Source organism: Dendrobates tinctorius, unplaced genomic scaffold (assembly GCF_039654945.1).
Source record: "Dendrobates tinctorius isolate UK_male_01 unplaced genomic scaffold, ASM3965494v1 ptg000672c, whole genome shotgun sequence".
NCBI classification, from domain to species: domain Eukaryota; kingdom Metazoa; phylum Chordata; class Amphibia; order Anura; family Dendrobatidae; genus Dendrobates; species Dendrobates tinctorius.
The window spans coordinates 82,372-93,424 of NW_027362320.1; the positions used below are offsets into that span (position 1 = coordinate 82,372).

An 11,053-nucleotide genomic window follows, 5' to 3' on the forward strand; every position below is an offset into this window, starting at 1 on the left:
CAACTTTCCCCAACATCTGTTTTATATTATTTTCTCCATCTATATAGTCAATTATTACTTTTTCTTTTTTATTTTTCCTAAAAAAATATCTAGAACATTTTTCATTTTCTTCTATGTGCTGTATTCTAGAACGGAAAATTATCTCTTTCCCTTTTTGTTCTAGCCATTTTGAAATCTCTTCTTTTAAGGTTGAAACATCATGTTGCACATCTATCCCATTATCTCTAAGTTTAAATAACATTTGTAAGCGGGTATTTAAAATTCTATATTCTTCATATTTTTCTTTGGCTTTAAAAAGACCCTTTTTAATAAAAAAATTCCTTATTTTAACTTTCATTCTGTCCCACCATACACTTATAGAAATATTTGGACTTCTTTCTTTTTTACATTTTCTATAAAACTCGGTAAAATCTGATAAAATCTGCGGGTCAGTTAAAAGGGACACGTTCATTTTCCAGCTTTTCTTACCACATTTTTTGTTTTCATTTACTTTTATGCTAAAAGATAAAAGTTTATGGTCTGAAAATAAATTAGTTAAAACTTCACATTTTGCAGGTATTGTTTTATCTGAACCGAAGATAAAATCAATTCTAGAGCTACAATTAGAATTGCTCCAGGTGAAACCGGCTTCCTCCGGGCTGCCTCTATTACACTCTTTATATATATCAATTAGCTTAGCATCTGTCACTATATCATGCAGCATACCTGAGGTTTTATCGTAGTTCCTGCTGACAGAGCTGGAACGCCGGTTTTCACCTTTAAAAATACAATTAAAATCGCCTGCTAAGATAAAAGGTTCAGAGTTATTAATAAATAATGGTAAAAGATCAAGCATTTCGGCTCTTTCATTTTTTTCTGGAGAGCCATAAAAATTTAAAAACTGCCATTTAATACCATTAATAAAAGCCTTAACTAATAAAATACGACCTGGTAAAATTTCTTGAATAAAATCTATTAAAACGTTCCCTTTAAAAAGTATGGCGACCCCTGCTGATCCCGTAGCATTAGATCCGGACCAGACAGATGGCCCACACTTCCACTCATCCTTATATTTTTTGTATGAAATTTCGTGTGGGATATTGCATTCCTGCAAAAATAAAACAGATGCAGTAAAACATGTAAGAAAATTAAAAAGAGCAATTCTCCTTGTTTTAGATTTTATGCCTCTCACATTGAAGGAAATGCCTTTGAGTTCAGCCATCATTAAAAGTATAGGAAGTTTGTTTAAATTTTCTAGAGCAACGGAGTTACCTATCCAACAAACCTGATCAGACCACTGGGCTTTCGCCTCCCTCTTCATCCGATGATACCGTCAGCAGTGTATCCGAGGAGGAGGAAAGATTACCACTTTTAGAAAGACCCGACGCTACAGCCACATAGCTCGGGGAGGGTACTGGCAGAACCTGCTGGGTCTCCATTGGCTGGCCATTTAAATCCTCATCAGGTGGGTCTCCAAGGGGCTCCGCCGCCCCTGTTTGACCTTTAGAAGGTCGTCTTATAGGGGGAGGTTGCGCACAAGGCAGAGCCTCTGAGTCTTCAGAGGCAGCAAGATCCCGGCCCCCAACCGCCGTTACAGCAGGGACCAAGACCTCTGGGGGCCCAGTGTCCACACCCCCTTCCGGAGATGTGTCCATCCGGTCCCCACCTGCCACCTCCTCAGACTCACCCTTTTTTTTCTTTTTCTGCGAAACCACCACTGTCCACTCCGCGCCCTCTGCCTTAGGAGACCCAGGCTGGGTATGTGCCTCGGTGTCGACCTTTGGCCTGTCCCTCTTGGTCTTAGCAACCATACCCCTCTGTTCTTTCTCAGCCATCCTCTTGGACTGCCGCTGCTCCTGCAGCCAAGATTTGGAAACTGGTGGGTTACCTGTCATAGACTCTGGAGAGTTGTCACTCTGTGTTGCGCCCTTCGTCCCTCCAGAGGCTCCAGGTTGTTGTTCCTCCTCCTGAGGGGTGGTCTGATCTTTTGGTTTTTGCCAGGATGTCTTGGACTTCTCCTTCTGCTCGTCTTCCCGAAACCTGTGGGGGCAAGAAAAATAAAAATGACCTGGAGTCTGGCAGAAACTACATTTTTTTTCCTTTGGGCATTCCTTCGTCTCATGGTTTTCGCTAGCACAGTTCCTACAGGAGACAAGACAATTCTCTTTTGAATGGCCGTAGCGTCCACAATTTCTGCAGTATACCGGCATCCCAGAAAAGAAAAAATCCCCATTTGTTTGTCCAATTTTAAAACGGGCTGGGGGGAGCCGCACACCACCTGGAATATTTGGATCTCTGATACATGTTACCAAGAATTTCCATTTCGATGTCCATATATTGAATTCATTAAGTATTTTGCCAATACATTTTACGCTCTTAAAGTATACTGCTAAAAAAGACATAATTTCTGGGGCAGATACAAATGGTGAAAAAACTTTAACAATTACCAGCTTTACCTCATCCAGGACGTGCTCTACAATTTGTATTCCTTTCAGAACAGAACTATCCTCCACACGTCTAACTCTCGCCAATACATCTCTAAAAATACCTTCTTCCGTGAATGTTATATCATAATCCCCTCGTCGGGGATAGTCCTGTATGGATAAAATCTCTTTCCTCTGGACGTGGAGGAGGGTTCCGAGCACGTCCTGGACTACATATCCCAAATTCCTGGTGTCTGAGCCACCTGCATTAAAGTGGACCCTAATGGTATTTTTTAGCCTCGCATAAGGAGGCACGAGGTTGGGGTCAACCTCCATGGTACGCAACAGGGTTTGCAAATTGCAAGCGTTTGCAATCTGCGCTCCCAGTGTTTTGTAGACAAAAACCAACTGGGAGCTGGGGGATCGCAACTCGTTACCCTGGGACTAAGCCCTCCCCCCAATAGCAACAGGCGGGTGAAGCCCACCGAAGTGGACGATCCCGCCAGGCCAAGGAGAGGGGTACCCGAGTGCCCTTCGACCAAGATCTCCTGCAATAAAGCACTTGATCTTAGCCAAAAGGCCGAGAAGCGATAACCAGAAATGGTTTGCCGCTTGCAAGGCCACAGGGCTTAAGACAGGCACCCATTGTGGAGAATGACACAGACACCACCCTGAGGAAGACATTCAAACCAAGTCTGGGCGCATAACAAAAGCGCAGGCGGCTGTTTTTTTTTTTTTTTTTTTCCCCCCAGGATTCCACTCCACGCGCTTTTAATTTGCATAGGCCAACCCCTTTTTTGTTAGGCCACCCTCCCCTCACGGTCAAACGCGCTTCAGTACTAGGAAAGAGGCCAGAGGAGCACTGCTCCTACACCGCCCCCTCTACTACCCTCCCTAAATGAAAGGTCTTGCTTTAAGGCTGTGTGCACACGCTGCGGATTGGCCGCTACAGACACGCAGCAGTTTTAGCTGCGGTGTACAGTACCATTCATTTGAATGGGTAAAAAAAAACGCTGTGCCGACGCTGCGGAAAAAACCGCGCGGATTTGCTGCGGTTTTGAATCCGCAGAAAGAATTGCATGTCAATTCTTTCTGTGGAAAACGCTGCGGGTTCCTATCTCCACAGGACCAAACCGCAGGCAAAACCGCAGATAATCCGCAGGTCTTTGGACCTGCGGATTATCTGCGGTTTTTGCTAAATCCGTGCGGATTAATCCGCAGCGGAATCCGCAGCGTGTGAACGTGGCCTAACTCTCCTGGTGCCAGATATTGTAACCAGGAGGCGAGCATGGCCCACCTGTCTGCTCAGGCTCACTCAGCAGACTGAAGCTGAATACTACTGCGCAGCTGCTACAGACTGTGGGCTGCCCATTGTGACACGTGGTCCCATTGTGAGACGTGGTCGAACACATCCAAGCATTGTGTGCTATGAATGGCATGATTCCTATCACAGTGTTCCATGGATGGACACATCCTATTTACTGCAGGCAAGCAGCGCACCTAGCTGCTGCTGCTGCTGCTACAAGCCACTAGAATACCGTCCGTCTGTCAGACAGGTGGACGTAGGCAGAACATTCAAATAACTCGCCAGATAAATCGTTGCTTTTCCATTTTATTCATATATGAATTAATTCAAAATTGAACAGTAAATTTCAAAGTTGGAAGGCCACAAGAGGGGGACAATGTTTCAAAAATGAAGCGACATATCATTGCATGAGGGATGTGGTAGGAATTGAATGCTTGAATTAAGACTGGGGAAGTTCTGAGGCGAAGGGGCTGCAGGCCTTGTAGCAGGTGGGTGTGCAGAAATGTAGCTATCCAAAGCCAAACACATTACTGCAGCTTGTCACACCTATACCTACCAAACAGCAAAGGCCAAGATAGATCGTTATTTTACGGACACATTGAATACAGTGCAATGCCTCCCATATAGCGGTGAATAAGAGTAGTAGTAGTAGTAGTAGTAGTAGAAGAGTTGGTCAAGTTAAATCAAGGCTAAGGAATTGGAAATGTGCAACTTGGACCAAGAAAAACTAATTGCAGAGCGGCGACATTGGAAAAAAGCATTCAAATCATGCTTTGAAAACACTACTTGCTTATCCCGATTTCAATTCAATCTGTCTTTGGAAACCGCTTAAGAGAGTGAGTGCACCATTCCCAGAGAAACTGCCATACTGGGCTGATACGTGGAGTGAAGTGAGCAAGCTCTTTTTCCATCTCCCTGTTCTAAAAATCCATTTAATATATGGTCCCCAGATAGGGGACGTATCAGATATTAAACTGATAAGAACAGATACTACACTTGATCTTAGCCAAAAGGCCGAGAAGCGATAACCAGAAATGGTTTGCCGCTTGCAAGGCCACAGGGCTTAAGACAGGCACCCATTGTGGAGAATGACACAGACACCACCCTGAGGAAGACATTCAAACCAAGTCTGGGCGCATAACAAAAGCGCAGGCGGCTGTTTTTTTTTTTTTTTTTTTCCCCCCAGGATTCCACTCCACGCGCTTTTAATTTGCATAGGCCAACCCCTTTTTTGTTAGGCCACCCTCCCCTCACGGTCAAACGCGCTTCAGTACTAGGAAAGAGGCCAGAGGAGCACTGCTCCTACACCGCCCCCTCTACTACCCTCCCTAAATGAAAGGTCTTGCTTTAAGGCTGTGTGCACACGCTGCGGATTGGCCGCTACAGACACGCAGCAGTTTTAGCTGCGGTGTACAGTACCATTCATTTGAATGGGTAAAAAAAAACGCTGTGCCGACGCTGCGGAAAAAACCGCGCGGATTTGCTGCGGTTTTGAATCCGCAGAAAGAATTGCATGTCAATTCTTTCTGTGGAAAACGCTGCGGGTTCCTATCTCCACCATTGTGGAGATAGTGAATCCGCAGGACCAAACCGCAGGCAAAACCGCAGATAATCCGCAGGTCTTTGGACCTGCGGATTATCTGCGGTTTTTGCTAAATCCGTGCGGATTAATCCGCAGCGGAATCCGCAGCGTGTGAACGTGGCCTAACTCTCCTGGTGCCAGATATTGTAACCAGGAGGCGAGCATGGCCCACCTGTCTGCTCAGGCTCACTCAGCAGACTGAAGCTGAATACTACTGCGCAGCTGCTACAGACTGTGGGCTGCCCATTGTGACACGTGGTCCCATTGTGAGACGTGGTCGAACACATCCAAGCATTGTGTGCTATGAATGGCATGATTCCTATCACAGTGTTCCATGGATGGACACATCCTATTTACTGCAGGCAAGCAGCGCACCTAGCTGCTGCTGCTGCTGCTACAAGCCACTAGAATACCGTCCGTCTGTCAGACAGGTGGACGTAGGCAGAACATTCAAATAACTCGCCAGATAAATCGTTGCTTTTCCATTTTATTCATATATGAATTAATTCAAAATTGAACAGTAAATTTCAAAGTTGGAAGGCCACAAGAGGGGGACAATGTTTCAAAAATGAAGCGACATATCATTGCATGAGGGATGTGGTAGGAATTGAATGCTTGAATTAAGACTGGGGAAGTTCTGAGGCGAAGGGGCTGCAGGCCTTGTAGCAGGTGGGTGTGCAGAAATGTAGCTATCCAAAGCCAAACACATTACTGCAGCTTGTCACACCTATACCTACCAAACAGCAAAGGCCAAGATAGATCGTTATTTTACGGACACATTGAATACAGTGCAATGCCTCCCATATAGCGGTGAATAAGAGTAGTAGTAGTAGTAGTAGTAGTAGAAGAGTTGGTCAAGTTAAATCAAGGCTAAGGAATTGGAAATGTGCAACTTGGACCAAGAAAAACTAATTGCAGAGCGGCGACATTGGAAAAAAGCATTCAAATCATGCTTTGAAAACACTACTTGCTTATCCCGATTTCAATTCAATCTGTCTTTGGAAACCGCTTAAGAGAGTGAGTGCACCATTCCCAGAGAAACTGCCATACTGGGCTGATACGTGGAGTGAAGTGAGCAAGCTCTTTTTCCATCTCCCTGTTCTAAAAATCCATTTAATATATGGTCCCCAGATAGGGGACGTATCAGATATTAAACTGATAAGAACAGATACTACACTTGATCTTAGCCAAAAGGCCGAGAAGCGATAACCAGAAATGGTTTGCCGCTTGCAAGGCCACAGGGCTTAAGACAGGCACCCATTGTGGAGAATGACACAGACACCACCCTGAGGAAGACATTCAAACCAAGTCTGGGCGCATAACAAAAGCGCAGGCGGCTGTTTTTTTTTTTTTTTTTTTCCCCCCAGGATTCCACTCCACGCGCTTTTAATTTGCATAGGCCAACCCCTTTTTTGTTAGGCCACCCTCCCCTCACGGTCAAACGCGCTTCAGTACTAGGAAAGAGGCCAGAGGAGCACTGCTCCTACACCGCCCCCTCTACTACCCTCCCTAAATGAAAGGTCTTGCTTTAAGGCTGTGTGCACACGCTGCGGATTGGCCGCTACAGACACGCAGCAGTTTTAGCTGCGGTGTACAGTACCATTCATTTGAATGGGTAAAAAAAAACGCTGTGCCGACGCTGCGGAAAAAACCGCGCGGATTTGCTGCGGTTTTGAATCCGCAGAAAGAATTGCATGTCAATTCTTTCTGTGGAAAACGCTGCGGGTTCCTATCTCCACCATTGTGGAGATAGTGAATCCGCAGGACCAAACCGCAGGCAAAACCGCAGATAATCCGCAGGTCTTTGGACCTGCGGATTATCTGCGGTTTTTGCTAAATCCGTGCGGATTAATCCGCAGCGGAATCCGCAGCGTGTGAACGTGGCCTAACTCTCCTGGTGCCAGATATTGTAACCAGGAGGCGAGCATGGCCCACCTGTCTGCTCAGGCTCACTCAGCAGACTGAAGCTGAATACTACTGCGCAGCTGCTACAGACTGTGGGCTGCCCATTGTGACACGTGGTCCCATTGTGAGACGTGGTCGAACACATCCAAGCATTGTGTGCTATGAATGGCATGATTCCTATCACAGTGTTCCATGGATGGACACATCCTATTTACTGCAGGCAAGCAGCGCACCTAGCTGCTGCTGCTGCTGCTACAAGCCACTAGAATACCGTCCGTCTGTCAGACAGGTGGACGTAGGCAGAACATTCAAATAACTCGCCAGATAAATCGTTGCTTTTCCATTTTATTCATATATGAATTAATTCAAAATTGAACAGTAAATTTCAAAGTTGGAAGGCCACAAGAGGGGGACAATGTTTCAAAAATGAAGCGACATATCATTGCATGAGGGATGTGGTAGGAATTGAATGCTTGAATTAAGACTGGGGAAGTTCTGAGGCGAAGGGGCTGCAGGCCTTGTAGCAGGTGGGTGTGCAGAAATGTAGCTATCCAAAGCCAAACACATTACTGCAGCTTGTCACACCTATACCTACCAAACAGCAAAGGCCAAGATAGATCGTTATTTTACGGACACATTGAATACAGTGCAATGCCTCCCATATAGCGGTGAATAAGAGTAGTAGTAGTAGTAGTAGTAGTAGAAGAGTTGGTCAAGTTAAATCAAGGCTAAGGAATTGGAAATGTGCAACTTGGACCAAGAAAAACTAATTGCAGAGCGGCGACATTGGAAAAAAGCATTCAAATCATGCTTTGAAAACACTACTTGCTTATCCCGATTTCAATTCAATCTGTCTTTGGAAACCGCTTAAGAGAGTGAGTGCACCATTCCCAGAGAAACTGCCATACTGGGCTGATACGTGGAGTGAAGTGAGCAAGCTCTTTTTCCATCTCCCTGTTCTAAAAATCCATTTAATATATGGTCCCCAGATAGGGGACGTATCAGATATTAAACTGATAAGAACAGATACTACACTTGATCTTAGCCAAAAGGCCGAGAAGCGATAACCAGAAATGGTTTGCCGCTTGCAAGGCCACAGGGCTTAAGACAGGCACCCATTGTGGAGAATGACACAGACACCACCCTGAGGAAGACATTCAAACCAAGTCTGGGCGCATAACAAAAGCGCAGGCGGCTGTTTTTTTTTTTTTTTTTTTCCCCCCAGGATTCCACTCCACGCGCTTTTAATTTGCATAGGCCAACCCCTTTTTTGTTAGGCCACCCTCCCCTCACGGTCAAACGCGCTTCAGTACTAGGAAAGAGGCCAGAGGAGCACTGCTCCTACACCGCCCCCTCTACTACCCTCCCTAAATGAAAGGTCTTGCTTTAAGGCTGTGTGCACACGCTGCGGATTGGCCGCTACAGACACGCAGCAGTTTTAGCTGCGGTGTACAGTACCATTCATTTGAATGGGTAAAAAAAAACGCTGTGCCGACGCTGCGGAAAAAACCGCGCGGATTTGCTGCGGTTTTGAATCCGCAGAAAGAATTGCATGTCAATTCTTTCTGTGGAAAACGCTGCGGGTTCCTATCTCCACCATTGTGGAGATAGTGAATCCGCAGGACCAAACCGCAGGCAAAACCGCAGATAATCCGCAGGTCTTTGGACCTGCGGATTATCTGCGGTTTTTGCTAAATCCGTGCGGATTAATCCGCAGCGGAATCCGCAGCGTGTGAACGTGGCCTAACTCTCCTGGTGCCAGATATTGTAACCAGGAGGCGAGCATGGCCCACCTGTCTGCTCAGGCTCACTCAGCAGACTGAAGCTGAATACTACTGCGCAGCTGCTACAGACTGTGGGCTGCCCATTGTGACACGTGGTCCCATTGTGAGACGTGGTCGAACACATCCAAGCATTGTGTGCTATGAATGGCATGATTCCTATCACAGTGTTCCATGGATGGACACATCCTATTTACTGCAGGCAAGCAGCGCACCTAGCTGCTGCTGCTGCTGCTACAAGCCACTAGAATACCGTCCGTCTGTCAGACAGGTGGACGTAGGCAGAACATTCAAATAACTCGCCAGATAAATCGTTGCTTTTCCATTTTATTCATATATGAATTAATTCAAAATTGAACAGTAAATTTCAAAGTTGGAAGGCCACAAGAGGGGGACAATGTTTCAAAAATGAAGCGACATATCATTGCATGAGGGATGTGGTAGGAATTGAATGCTTGAATTAAGACTGGGGAAGTTCTGAGGCGAAGGGGCTGCAGGCCTTGTAGCAGGTGGGTGTGCAGAAATGTAGCTATCCAAAGCCAAACACATTACTGCAGCTTGTCACACCTATACCTACCAAACAGCAAAGGCCAAGATAGATCGTTATTTTACGGACACATTGAATACAGTGCAATGCCTCCCATATAGCGGTGAATAAGAGTAGTAGTAGTAGTAGTAGTAGTAGAAGAGTTGGTCAAGTTAAATCAAGGCTAAGGAATTGGAAATGTGCAACTTGGACCAAGAAAAACTAATTGCAGAGCGGCGACATTGGAAAAAAGCATTCAAATCATGCTTTGAAAACACTACTTGCTTATCCCGATTTCAATTCAATCTGTCTTTGGAAACCGCTTAAGAGAGTGAGTGCACCATTCCCAGAGAAACTGCCATACTGGGCTGATACGTGGAGTGAAGTGAGCAAGCTCTTTTTCCATCTCCCTGTTCTAAAAATCCATTTAATATATGGTCCCCAGATAGGGGACGTATCAGATATTAAACTGATAAGAACAGATACTACACTTGATCTTAGCCAAAAGGCCGAGAAGCGATAACCAGAAATGGTTTGCCGCTTGCAAGGCCACAGGGCTTAAGACAGGCACCCATTGTGGAGAATGACACAGACACCACCCTGAGGAAGACATTCAAACCAAGTCTGGGCGCATAACAAAAGCGCAGGCGGCTGTTTTTTTTTTTTTTTTTTTCCCCCCAGGATTCCACTCCACGCGCTTTTAATTTGCATAGGCCAACCCCTTTTTTGTTAGGCCACCCTCCCCTCACGGTCAAACGCGCTTCAGTACTAGGAAAGAGGCCAGAGGAGCACTGCTCCTACACCGCCCCCTCTACTACCCTCCCTAAATGAAAGGTCTTGCTTTAAGGCTGTGTGCACACGCTGCGGATTGGCCGCTACAGACACGCAGCAGTTTTAGCTGCGGTGTACAGTACCATTCATTTGAATGGGTAAAAAAAAACGCTGTGCCGACGCTGCGGAAAAAACCGCGCGGATTTGCTGCGGTTTTGAATCCGCAGAAAGAATTGCATGTCAATTCTTTCTGTGGAAAACGCTGCGGGTTCCTATCTCCACCATTGTGGAGATAGTGAATCCGCAGGACCAAACCGCAGGCAAAACCGCAGATAATCCGCAGGTCTTTGGACCTGCGGATTATCTGCGGTTTTTGCTAAATCCGTGCGGATTAATCCGCAGCGGAATCCGCAGCGTGTGAACGTGGCCTAACTCTCCTGGTGCCAGATATTGTAACCAGGAGGCGAGCATGGCCCACCTGTCTGCTCAGGCTCACTCAGCAGACTGAAGCTGAATACTACTGCGCAGCTGCTACAGACTGTGGGCTGCCCATTGTGACACGTGGTCCCATTGTGAGACGTGGTCGAACACATCCAAGCATTGTGTGCTATGAATGGCATGATTCCTATCACAGTGTTCCATGGATGGACACATCCTATTTACTGCAGGCAAGCAGCGCACCTAGCTGCTGCTGCTGCTGCTACAAGCCACTAGAATACCGTCCGTCTGTCAGACAGGTGGACGTAGGCAGAACATTCAAATAACTCGCCAGATAAATCG

General features: G+C 46.2%; 4 non-coding genes across 4 annotated transcripts; all 4 read right to left on the bottom strand.

Moving 5' to 3' along the window:
- Positions 1-4,543: 4,543 nt before the first annotated feature.
- LOC141079493 (U2 spliceosomal RNA) lies at positions 4,544-4,734 on the bottom strand. The gene has a single exon (XR_012228427.1). It is a non-coding gene; the product is annotated as a U2 spliceosomal RNA (small nuclear RNA).
- A 1,572-nt stretch (positions 4,735-6,306) lies between these two features.
- LOC141079494 (U2 spliceosomal RNA) lies at positions 6,307-6,497 on the bottom strand. Its single transcript, XR_012228428.1, has one exon. It is a non-coding gene; the product is annotated as a U2 spliceosomal RNA (small nuclear RNA).
- Positions 6,498-8,069: 1,572 nt separating this feature from the next.
- On the bottom strand, positions 8,070-8,260 carry LOC141079495 (U2 spliceosomal RNA). The gene has a single exon (XR_012228429.1). It is a non-coding gene; the product is annotated as a U2 spliceosomal RNA (small nuclear RNA).
- A 1,572-nt stretch (positions 8,261-9,832) lies between these two features.
- LOC141079497 (U2 spliceosomal RNA) lies at positions 9,833-10,023 on the bottom strand. Its single transcript, XR_012228430.1, has one exon. It is a non-coding gene; the product is annotated as a U2 spliceosomal RNA (small nuclear RNA).
- Between the last annotated feature and the right edge of the window lie 1,030 nt (positions 10,024-11,053).